The following is a 13,814-nucleotide window of genomic DNA, read 5'->3' as shown; positions in this document are numbered from 1 at the left end:
TTCCATAGAGAGTTCTAAAATAGATAGCGGATTCGTATTCAAAGAATATCGAGATAATTTGGGAAATATTCACCAGTAGTGCATTAAATTTAATATAAGTAGCTAATAATTGATATCTTCTGCACGGAAAATATTTCAAAAATAGGGCTAAAAATTTCGATATGTTTTATTTTCTAAATTCCTTGTTCAAATTCTAACAAACTTACGACATTGAAGAAAACCTATGGAGGCTATCTATGGAAAAAATTTTAAGCCGCTATCTTATTTATCTTGGAAGATATTGAATTTTGAAATTTTCGATTTGTGACTTTTTGCCCCAGTCTCCCCTATCTTTCCTTTTATTTTTTTTGGAACAAAGATTGATCGATAGTAAAAGAACAGTAAACTTTTTTTTACAAATATATAGAATTGTGTCTCTGTAAAATTTAATGAGAGATATTATTAATCGATACTATACTATTATACGATCATATAAATTTCGAGTCCTTACTTTCTTCATACATTAGTGGTTTTCGAAACAAAGTTTTAATAAAATTAATAAAAAGAAATTTACTTTTCCTAATAAAGGGGGCAAATACCCGGTTCGCTATTTATATTATATAAGCCAATTGTTCGAATATATTTCTATATTCTGAAAAGATTAACAATAAACCTAAATATTTTGAAAATTGCGTTAATACATTTGTCCGTTTGTTCGTCTAACCATTAGCAGAAATGCTTAATTATCGAATTCAAAAGATCTCCACGTAAGTTGACCCTAACAAGCCTCAATTATGTGATCTTCATTAAAATTTTTAATAGGGGAAACTGGGGCACCACCAAACACGGGGTACCACCAAACAGTAATTTTTATTTCTAAACTACTTGGACAATCTCGACCATTCCTTCAGTGGACAAGCATCCCTATAGTGCCTATAAATTCCTATCGGTTTTATCCTCTGATATCCAATATCCGATTAAAGAATCGCAGTGTTTGGTGGTACCCCGTGTTTGGTGGTGCCCCAGTTTCCCCTAAGTGAATAAGTCAACAGGCTAGACAATTCATCCATACTCATCCATTCAACGGTTTATTAGCTCTACAGAATTAAACTCATAACCTATTGGAACAAGACTTGCTTTATCAGAAAAGATTCTGATTGCCAGAATTTCCTCAGTGAGTTTCGAATGTTTCTAACTGGTTGAGAATTGATATTAAATGTATTAAAACATAAAATAATTTTCATAATTAAAAATTAATTGCAGGGTTTGATACGGTTTATTAGTCGGTTTAAATCGATGGCGAACCATTGTAGGGAGAAGTGGGGCACCATTGAAAGTGAGCTACGTTTGAAATTGGGATTTTTCACCTATTTTTAAATAAAATTGAGCCTTTTCGTGATATAATTTAGTTGCAAAAACCGATTGAGAAGCTGAATTACATTATGATATGGCTTAATTCCACTTAAAAATAGGAGAAAAATCCCAATTTCAAAGGTAGCCCACTTTCAAAGGTTTCCTACTTCCCCCTATAATTTTATTTATCCATCCAAACTTGTCAAATCAAATTCCAGACCTCAAAAACCAATTCTAGTAGGGTAAAATTTAGTATTCTCTAAATGCTAAATTCTGGATACACTAATTTTATGTTCAGGCAACTCATTTTAAACTTGATAATAATTTTTAAATAATCTTAAAATATTTTAAAATTACTACTAAATTATCAAACTCTACACATCCAAATTGATTTGTCTAGAACCATGAGTTCCAAGATTTACCTCATAATTTCAATAATCGTCTTAAAATTATTTAATTTCAGATTCTATTATTAATTCAATTTATAGTATCTTGAATACTTTAATAAAATATCAAGAATGTACCTAAATAGTGTCCTTATTACATTAAAATTGAAATTAGTAACCTCATTTTTGTAATCTAAAAAGATATTTCTTTGAATTTTCGGTGAAAAGCATTTAAAATTCTAAGTAAAACTCTTTTTTGTCGTTAATATAAATAATTCATTTATTATTTACATAATTTCTCAATAAATAAAATCTTTATCTACAGATAAGTTATGCCACTCGGGATGTTGCATTTTCAGGGGGAGGTATTTCATGAATGGTTGGAAATATTCGAAAAGTAATGTCAGTTCTCCACCTCCTGGGTCTCCCTCTCAGCTCGAGGCTCTGACCAGAGAGCTCACCGTGTAGAAAGTGCCGGACTGTTGGACGTCTCTTTGGTTACACAAATTGCGGGCATGGAGGGCTGTGTGATCGAGACGCGTCAGTTAGAGTAACATTCAATCGAGATGGATAGATTGTGGCGTCGATCGTTGATCGATCGTGAAAACGGAAAAACAGTCAGGCTATTGAGTGGAGAAAAAGGTGGATGTCAAGTCCGGCCACACGCCATGTTCGCAAAATGGCCGGTGGGCAAAGCAGCGATTTTTATCGCGATCCTCTCTCCGTCTCTGCAATGTTTGTGGCCGCCGGGTTAAAGTTGTGCGGCAAATCGAGCTGGAAATTCTGTTTGTTGGCGAACAGACAGAGGAATTGAGAGCAGACAGTTCCACATTTGTTCAGGCCATCCTCTTTCTGTAAAACCATGCAAGGGGGACGTATATGAATTGAAAAGCATAATTTGTGGACTTGTGTAACTTAAACCCTTTATTATTTTATTTGTCCAATACATATGAAAATATTTTTTAATATTATAATAAACAACTCACATGACATAATTGATAAGGCTCTTGATCTCACCTCTGATATTAATCCAAACATCCAAAACAAAATCATTGAAATTTTACGATTTGTCTTACAATAAAACCAACAAAAACAAATAAATTTTTCCAATTTGGAATTTCGTTCATAAAGTCGTATTTGGCTAAAACGAAACAAAATTTTTAAAATTAAATTTTAATTAAATTTATAATTTTTATTAAACAGATAACTTATGAAATCTTCTAGATTTCGATTTTAAACTAGATTTCAAAATTTCTCAATTGAAATTGAACTCTCTAAGTAAAAAAAAGAACCTAAATAAGTTTTTATACATAAATTAAAGCCGTATAAAGATTTCTAAAAAAAGTCCTCAATTGAAGATTCAATTCTTTCACTGAATTTTTAAAATATAAAGCTCATGATATTTCGGAATTAAGAAACTACATAAAAAAGTATTTTAAATTTTCAACAAATATAATAAATTCAATTGAACTTGAAATAATTTTTTATTGTAATATTCTACTGAAAAATAAAGATTTTTGCACAGAATTTCTTTCACTCCTTTTATATATAATAATAATAATAATAATAATCTTTATTTATTAATAGGACTAACTGTTTCGGGTATACCCTTTCTTTCAGCTGCTTTATTTATAATATCATGGCCTACTCTGTCGAAAGCACCCTCAATATCTAAGAATGCTCCTAATGATAGTTCACCATAGGACAAGGCCTTTTCAATTCTACCCACTACACTATGTAACGCGGTTTCTACGGATCTTCCCGATCTGTACGCGTGTTGACTAGGATGTAGTGGATTAGTTTTTAAAATATTTTCCTTAAGAAATCTCTCACAGATCCTTTCTAAGGTTTTAAGCAGAAAGGAGGTGAGACTTATAGGTCTATATGATTTAACTTCACTATAATCTGCTTTTCCAGGCTTGGGAATGAACACAACTTTGGCTTCTTGCCATAAACTAGGGATGTAACCTAAAGCAAGACAAGCTGTATAAATATCCCTTAACAGCTCCAGGAAAAGTTTTTTACTATACGTAATTCTTTGAAATAATGCAGGAAAGATGCCATCTATTCCCGCTGATTTAAACGGCTTAAAACTTTTAAAAGCCCAAAGTATTCTATCCTCAGAAACGATATCTTTAGCAATTTGCCAATTATGTTCAGCCGCACTATACTCCTTCACCACATTCTCAGAATTAATAGAGAATGTGCTGTCAGGAAAGTGCGTCTCAATTAGCAAATTTATCGATTCTGAGTTATTTTTGCAAAAGTTCCCATCCGGTTTTCTGAGAGTACGAGTTAGTTATCTGCTCTTCTAACTAACAGGAAAATAAGCGTTAAAGTTGGAGATCAAACGGTTAATGCCTCTATTCATAGAGGCTGTCCACAGGGAGGGGTATTATCACCCCTTTTGTGGAGCTTAGCCGTTGAAGATCTCCTTGAAACGCTTAATGATAATTATTTTTTCACAATTGGATACGCTGATGATATCACAATTGTTTTGTGCGGTATCGATTATGAAACAATTTGTGGTAGAATGCAAGCGGTGTTCCGACATGTTGAAGAATGGTGTCAAGGCACTGGTTTAACTGTCAACCCAAAGAAAACCAATTTAGTACTTTTCACGCGTAAAAGGAAAATTAAAATAACTAAAAAACCTATCTTATTTAATAATGAAATCGATCTTAAGGATGAAGTCAAATATTTAGGCTTGATCCTTGACAAGAAGCTTATTTGGAATAAACATTTGGACGAAAAAATTGACAAGGCATTTCGCAGTTTTTGGCAGTGCAGATCAATTATAGGAAAAACCTGGGGTCTATCACCAAGAATGGTGTATTTTATATATACCGTGATGATCAGGCCTATTGTGACGTATGGAGCTGTAATTTGGTGGCCTAGGGTAAATTTGCAATGCATCAAAGATACTTTAACCAGATTTCAGAGACATATTTGCATCGCAATCACGGGTGCTATAAGATCGACTCCAACAGCTGCTTTAGAGATACTATTAGGTTTACCGCCTCTTCCACTTTTCATTGAAATGGAAGCTGCAAAGGGGGCTTTAAGATTACGCGATCTCGATTTGTGGACACTGAAAGGCAGTGTTGTAGGGCACTGTTTGGCCTTGAAAGAGATATCTAACAAATATCCTTTTCTAGAAATGCCTAGTGACTCTACATCACCAGTGTTTCGCTGAGATCCCAAACTGTACTTTACTTTTAAATACAGAAAATTCCTTTCTCTTTAATGCACTGTCATCAGTAGCAGGTGAAGATGACATTAAAATCTTCACTGACGGGTCAGTGCAAGGGGAGAGAGCTGGAGGAGGTTTATTTCGATTAGATACAGGTGATGAATTTTATTTTTCTGTGGGAAGGTTCACAACAGTTTTCTTGGCAGAAGTCGGAGCTATTCTGATTGCAACGAATATGTTAGTGGACGAAAATCCCACAGGAAAAATATTTATTTTATCTCTGATAGCAAAAAGGCACTTTCCTCGCCATATCAGGGTATTATAACATCTAAAATTGTTAAGGACATCAGGACTAATCTTTGTAGATTAGCAGAGAATAATAATATTATTCTTCTGTGGTGTCCTGGTCATAACGATATTATAGGAAATGAAATAGCAGATAAACTCGCGAAGATTGGTGTATATCAGGACTTTATAGGCCCTGAACCAGTCTTGGGAGTTGAGAAAGAATTACGGAAAGATTACTTCCAATATATTACAGGAATAGAGCATACAGCACTTTGGAATAACGTAAAAGGCTGTAGTTTTGCGAAATCCGTAATAGATGGATTAGATTTAAATAGATCTCAACTCTTGTTAAATCTTAACAGGGGGAACTTGAGGGTTATTATAGGAATTTACACAGGACACTGGCTAAATTCACATCTTGCAAAGTTGGGTGTAGACTTTACCTCAGCTTGCAGGGGTTGTGGAGAGAGTCTGGAAACAGTAGAACACATTTTATGTTATTGTTCCAAATTCTCAAGCCAGAGAATTCAGATCTTTAAGAAAGAAGTGCTGACACTGGAGGATATCAAAAGAGCGGCAGCTCAGGATATTCTGCAGTTCAGCCACGTTTTAAAAGAATTGGAGTAAGGTTTGTTGGGTAGACATAAGGGGCTCAAATAGAGCCTAGGTGTCTGCAGCCCACAGATCGTACCATGCTCCCTATACAATCTATCTATCTATTAATAGGACTGACAGTCCTGTATAAAAAGTACGCATTAGATGTGCATGAGACTATTCAGAGCAATTGAAGAAAAGCTCAACCGGTTGGAAGCTAATGAATATGATTTACTCCTTTATTTTTATCATTTATTTATTTTTAATTTGTTATAACTTTTTAATCAAACTGTGTATAATTCAAATCCTTGAAATTTTTGAGGGAAATGAAAATAATCTGTTCTCCTATCTTCAAGTTTGTATGATGGACCTTGTGGAGCTTGCAGATCCTGGATCTTGTACCAGGTCTTCCTGTCTGTCACAGTGCGCCTAGTCCAGGGGAGTCGCAATTTTTGTAATTTTTTCTTTGTATAAAGTGTCATTCTTTGGAATTACCTCCATAGAAAGCGAAAAATGAGACTTATATTTAGTCATGTGGCTTCTATTTGTACCTCAAGTCCTGTATCACAATCATAACTATTTTAGGCAAATTTTTATACAGGCAACAGTTTACTCTATTTTATTTCTATCGAAATAAGAATTAATATTGAAAAATTGAATAATAAAATTATTCTGAGACAAAGAGCACTTAAAGATTTAAATTATTATTATTAGTATCATAATTAAAAATTGACTATAAAAGATTAATTCCTAATGGCGTTTTATTTATTTCAAACTTGTCACAAAATCGATCTTATCGATCGGCAAGAAATTAATAAGTTTTGCATTTCTGTTTTAAGTATCTATAGTACATTGACTGAATCTGCTAACATATTTTTATTTTAAAACTTAAGGGCACTTGATACGTTAAAAATGTTTATCCGGTTTATCCTAATCAGCCTTTACAGCTGAATGTTGAATCGAAGTATAAAGATAATTCTAGGATGATCCACCGTTTTCTAATGTTTGAACGAGAAATAGAATAAATTTAAACAGTGGATTAACGTTTAAGCCAAAAATTAGACCCCCGATTTCGGAGGTATAATTTTTGGCTTAAAGATGGAATAAACCTGTCCATATCTATCCGTAAATTCTTCTCGAAAATACTGTTAAATGATACCAAATTGATATAATCTGCACTTTAGTGGACTTAATGAAAAGAAATAAGGCTCTCACTCTATTTACAGCTTCTAAAAAAGCCAATTTTGTCTGAAATCAAAAGAAACATCCACCATATGCAACTTCAATGAGTCGCCAATGAAGTAGGAGTCGTGGGAATCGCGCTTTTTTGCACTCAGAAAACATGCTCATTACTTTCACATCCACAATATTGATTCCTATTTTATTTTAAAGAATTTTTAGCAAGTCTAGTGGTTCAAGATTACCGAATAACGAGAAAAAGCCGTGGAATCTTGCTAAATCGAACGAAAACATTGACAAATTGACATTTTCTGGCATGCCAGAAAAGACAAAATATGGGGTTGCCGTATGACAAAAATAGCTTACGCCAAAGCACTATTCCTCGTTTCTGCATACGAAAAAAAATTTAAACCTAGCTTAATTTTAACTCTAGATTAACGCTAATCTGAGGTTCAACTGAAGTTATTCTTCGTTTCAACATTCAGCTGTTAAAGTTTAATTTAGAGATTTAATGCTTAAATATTTATTTTAGAATTCGGGGGAATTCTTCTACATCTATTTAACTGGATTAAAAGTCAAAAAGCGAAATAGACCTCAGAGTTATTGCCTAAAATTAGTGAAAAGAACTGATTTGCTTTTATGAAATTATATTTAATTTTATCCAACAAGGAGTGATATGCAAATGACTTCACTGGGTTTCGTTTGATTATTTTAAATTGAAAAGTTTTCTTTTCTGTCCTGTTGAAAACGAGTAAATACATCCCCCTTGACTCTTTTTCAACCAACTCAGAGCATAAAAGGAAATGCAAAAAGAGACGCTTTTCCATAAATCAACGCCATTTTAGATCAACAAATTGCACTCATCGATCACCACCAAGACGCATCGTCTGCAATTCTCAGAATTCACCATTTTCTGCGTCTGTTTCACCAACGATTCCACCGCTAAATTCCATCACGTATCAATCCGATCGCCGCCAAAGTGGATCGTCGATCGCGTCCAAATGTTGAGGCCCTTTGCAGGCCCAAGATCACCCCTTCCTCGCGGGATCAGTCTATACCTCAGGGCGTTATTCTCGGCTAGTCTCCACTCATCTTTTTGCCCTCCACAATTCACTCCTAAAACACATACACAACATTCTGAGATTTTCTATGATTTTTTCAGCAGCCAGCGCATCCTCCTCCAGGCCACAAACCCATCAATTAGCTGGGCAATTAAAAACCACGAAAGTTGAGCCTCTTCTCCGTCCACTGAACATCCTACCAAACTACTGAAAATTTAAATATAAGACTCACTTTTTTTTTGTCATGAACCTATAACGGTAAGAAAGCAAAATTGTTCTTTAACATCAACAGAGTTGTGTTTCAGAGGTCCTACATGATCATTAGGCATAATTTTCTCGCTGATATTGACCTCCATTGGCCAATAATCAGGTGGGACAAGAAGGTATCAATTTCATCAAAGGGCTCTGCCAAAGGATACTCAGACACCCTAATGACGATGAAAGAAATTACGATTGGAAAATGAGAGTGAGAATGATCAGCACAGCGTCTCGCGTTCCGCCAAAATCGGTATAAACAGGCTGATCTCACTTAACGCTAGAGATCAAGCAATTTACGAACTTGAATTCTTTATAGAAAACTCTTCCTTAATTTTGAAATATGAAGTCCAATTATTTAGAAATTTAAAAATTCATTCAAACTCTGCAATTAAGGTTCATTGTTGAAAGACAATGCACGTATCGACAGTGCAGCTCTGATCGTTAGATTAGCCAAGCCGAAATAAAATGGATTTTTAAAAATTACTTACTACCTTTCATCAAGTATCTTGTGCAAAATATTATATATTGCTTTTGTAAAATGTTTAATTTACAGAATTATTTTTTCTTAGAGTTTCTATGAGAATCATAATTATTTATAATATCATTTACTGATTCCCTTACCTCACTTACTTTGCATAAATTGCGAAGCGTCGTGAAATCTTTAACCCATTCAGTTAATGTGCCAGAAATGCTTGAGATAGAATGTTCATATTTTGGGATTAGTGTCCTACAGATTAATAGATGAATTTTTTCAAAAGAATTTTTTTTTAATATAAATCATGTAAAATTACTCAATTTGCGTATGATGTATAACACCGTGGTAAGGGATGGGTTAAGATAACATGTATCACACTTGCCATTAACTGATGTGGTGTTTAAAACTTTTTTTTGTTTTTAATCCAATTTTTTTGAGTTTTGATCTTGGTTTTGATTTTTTTAAGCATCCAGTTTTAAGAAATAGTCGCAATTGTACCTTTGTTTAGTTTTATAAACTTGTTTAGTGATCTAATAAATAATAAGAATCATGATCGGAAAACTCATACTTTGTTGTTAGTTTTTATCTATTTCGTGATTTTCCTATGTTTAATATTTTACAATGTATTTTAATTAATTTAGTATCATCAAAGGATTTACAAAAAAAATGTAAATGGAGAAATTATTCTATTCGAATAATCTTGTCTTTAGGTAGGAAATTCGAGTAAAAATTCGAAATTCTAACAAAGGTATTTTATTTCTCGTTTCGTTTGCATGATGCTCGTATGTTTCCGCTTTCTAATTTCGAAGTATAAAGAGTGTCAAAAGTGATACCAGTTTGCATCAAGTGTCGTAACTTTCATATGTTTCAGCTAAAAAGGTAAATGAAGATACAAAATATTGCTGTTGTTAAAGTCTGAAATTTAAATTTTTGCACAAAATACGACTCTCAATGAGTTTCTTGATCATTTTATGCCGAAACATCTACAGTCGAATTCTTCAAATTTGAACTCGTCAAATTTGAACGACGCGACGGTTGAGTTGAAAATGTAAAATTTGAGGTTATGTGAAGAAAGTTTTGCGTGGAGTCTGACTGAGCACCATTTTTCTCTGGTGTTTCCTCAATATTATCAAATTCCATTTATTTCACAACAAATTACATTGATATATTCTCTAAAGTTATTTATCTTAGTTTAGGGAAAGTGCATATCACATGAATTCCGTTACGTTTTTGAAATTATTGTTGAAATTTGAGGAGTGAGAAATGTCATCTATACCCCCCAAATGTTCAAATTTGAGGAACTCTACTGTAATGAAGCAGAATTTTACTACTTCCTTGCTTTAATTGTCCTTACAACAGAGTTATGGTGATGATGAATGATGACAGACACCGTTGACAGTATAGTAATATGAAGTTCGTAAAATACTTTTTTATTCCTTTCGTTTTTTACATTCATTTGCTATTCCTTATTTGAAAGCAATCATAGCAGAATATTGCTCATACTGTCTTATCTCATAATCAATCACTGTAAAAATCCGTTTTCATAGAAAATTCCTCATATTTATATGATTGAGGATTTGTACACCCATAGAACTTTGTAAATTTTTGTATTTAAAAATCCGAAAACCGGTTTCGAAAAACAAACATTTTTACTTATTCGAAATTCTTCTAGGTGGTTCATGTAATTTTCTGTTTGAATTTTGAAGTGTCTCGGTTGTCAACATGCAACAGTTTTCACTTTGCATTGAGGAATATTAAACCAATTAGAAGTATAATATGCCTGATTCGTGGTAATTCCACACATTTTAGTTTAAAAATTCGAAACTCATTTTGAATTTTTCGAATATCAACGACATTTTATGCCAACAGGATGGTATTTACATTTTAGTAGAGACACTTTTAGCGAATCAAACTGCATTTGGGAGTACATAGAATGTGTCATGTGAAGACTCTTTTAACAAACCTTTTTAACAATCGAAAAACAACTTAGCTGAGACACTTTCGAAAAGGAAAGACATCTTAATATACCTTTGTAAGTTCAATTATGAATTCCAATTCTCACGTCAATTGAGGTTTTACTGTAAAAATACCTTGTCTCTTGAATTCTGCGAAGATAGTTGGATAAAAAAAATTCTTTCACCCAAGAAGGGTTTGGCCAAAAATTTGCGTGAGCATAATTTTAATCAATTTGTGCAATTTTCCTGGCAATTTTGATATTTCTCCCCATAACTCTTATGCACCATCGTCTTTAGTTCTTGGAGATGGATTTCAGTTATAACTTTCTGTTGCCATTGACGAGTCACACTTTTCCTCAGTAAAAAGGGACATTTTTGGTTTTTTCGGTGTATAATTGTGGAATTCCCTAAAGTGGTTTTTTTTTCTTTTCTTCTGGTGAAGTAAAAGAGGTGTCTCTGTGGATGATGGTCAAGTGTACCAGGTGGAGAATTTACGTATACGCAAATTGGCATCACATCATGTCAATTTTATGCTAAAGGGGATGATGTGCTGTGATAAGACATAAATTTAGCGTAAGAACAGGCTCCCTGTCACTGACTTTATCATCTTTCTGATGGAAAATCTAATCACAAATTGACTCCTTCGGTGACTTCTCTCATAAAGATTTACAAGTGCATGAAGGTGCTCTAGACATAGTCTCTTCAATTGAGCAATTTTGCTCGCGTAATTGTTTAAATAATGCAATTTAAATGATGAATGACTTTTTAATGGGACACCAGCCACTTTAATCTGATTAAGACAAATTTATATGGGAAATTCATACCAATTACAGTGTGAAGAAGTGCAAACTATCCAATATATCCTCAGCACAATTCAAGTGTCTTCTCCAAGTTGCTAACTGCACCCGCTTTTTTTCACAAATTATTATTTTTTTCACACTATTAATACAAATTATTTGCACACCATGTTCTTAATTCGCCAAGGAACAGCAATCTCAGGTGGACTCTATCTATGAAGATATTAAGGTGATCAGACAAGTAGAAAATTTCATAAATATTTTTCTCACCTTTTTTTCACAACCCACATTATCCATCATCCACTTTGTTTTGCTACCGTTTTTCCCATATAATATTCTTGTCATGATAATTGGACTTTAATTGAAAATTCAAATAGATTTTACTTCAACAATAATCTTACCATCGGTATCTATTTACCATTCATGTCGTCTCGGCAATAAAAAAAGAAGTATCCATTTTCATACACTTGTTCTGAGTAATTGTAATTACGTCAATTTACACCAATTTACACGATTCGGTAATTCTTAATACCAATTCCATTAAGAATTATAAAAGAAAAGTCGCATGACTGATTTATTTGTTCAATCGAATTAATTAGTGAATGTCAACAATACTAATTGGGATTTTTGTTTCAACTTCCATTAACGTAATCAATTTATTTTTGATACCCAATTCCGGGTGAATATTACTTTCGTAATTGATTAATTTAAATTGAAAAGTTACGAAACCTCTTTATAGAAAACATAAAAATAATTATATTCTGTATGTATTAGATAATATCAAGTATTTCCAATAGAAGTGTCATAAAATGCACATTATATTTTATATTGCAAGCCTAATACGTATGATTATTGCAAATTGTAGTGCAATTCTCGGTTATGAAAAATGTGACTTCGACTTTTGACAAGATCATTAAAGAAGCAAATCCTGAAAAATAAATTATGATTTTAATGTCCTAAAATAACATAATTTTTTTTTAGTTTATCAGTGAAAGAAAATCCTGTGCAATAATTTATAATTATGTCATTTAAAAAAAACATGTTTGCAAAGCATAAACTAAATTGTCTTTCTATTTATTTTGAGAAAAACATCAATTCGAATGCTCCAGAAAATTTTTATGCAGCTTATTAGCTGATTTTTTTACATTATTTTTATTAAATTAGCTGAGATTCTTTATTTTACGAGTTTATTTTGGCTTATGCAATTTATCCCAAAAGACCGAAGCACAATGTTAATTTAATTTGAGTTTATGATCTTCTCAAATCTGTAATATTTTGCTGACTTTATTTAATTACATCTGAGATTCTTTATAATCTCAGCTTTTGCAATCCGAAGTGAAATCCGACCTCTTCAGATCTAGCCCAATCTTTCTTATATACATGTTTTGCCATTCATAATGAATACAATAACAGCTAAAATTCGATTTTTCCGACTTGTCGTCCGTTCGACCGTCCGGCGGTCCATTTCTCCGAAGAAAAAGGCTTCTGGAGAGAAAACAGAAAGAGATATTGACATGCGGTTTTCAGCTATGGTTAAATATCCAGTGGACGACAATGGTGATATGATATCTCTTCCTCACCCCTTTTTGTCATTTTTCAACACTCCTAAATTCTGTTTTTGCAATAACTCGACCCCTATATGGTCTGAATCCTTCTCAAAATTTAGTGTTATGCTTGAACGTTAAAGCATTTGAATAAAAAAAGCTTAGGATCCTACGACCCGAGCTATAAAAGGGATCGAAAAATGAATCGTATACACTGGTGAAAATGAAAGGATCACCGTGTATCCTTTAAAAGTATCCCTGTTTTGGCACTTATTTAAATCCGGAATAAACGAATAAAAAAAATGAAAAAGTCATCTTTGGTAATCGCTCAGATGAGAGAATTATGAAATGAATAATAAGTTTGCGATAAAACATAATCTGTAGTGATAAATGAACATACAAAATTTAAATAGTGATCCTTTCAAAGGATCAAATATGTATGATCCATTCTGTTGAAAAGAATAAAATATAATCCATTTTGATTCTTTTATTTTCACCTGTAAAGTGGCTATAGTTTGGCTTCTAATTGCGAAAATTTGATTCCGGTTGGTGATTTGGAAAGATTTCGTTAAATGCCATAACTCTTTAGAATATTAAAACTTTATATGATTACCGTTAGAAGCCGTTAAAATGAAAATTTTATTTTCGAAAATTCGATCTTGAATATCTTAACAAAATCCTCATTTCCGGTTTCGATAAGATTATAGTATATTATAGATGAAGTCGATGTCTTAATAACTCGAAACTACATC

This window comes from Phlebotomus papatasi, chromosome 2, assembly GCF_024763615.1.
Source record: "Phlebotomus papatasi isolate M1 chromosome 2, Ppap_2.1, whole genome shotgun sequence".
NCBI classification, from domain to species: domain Eukaryota; kingdom Metazoa; phylum Arthropoda; class Insecta; order Diptera; family Psychodidae; genus Phlebotomus; species Phlebotomus papatasi.
The sequence above is the reverse complement of the archived record's forward strand: the minus strand, read 5'-3'. Positions refer to the sequence as shown.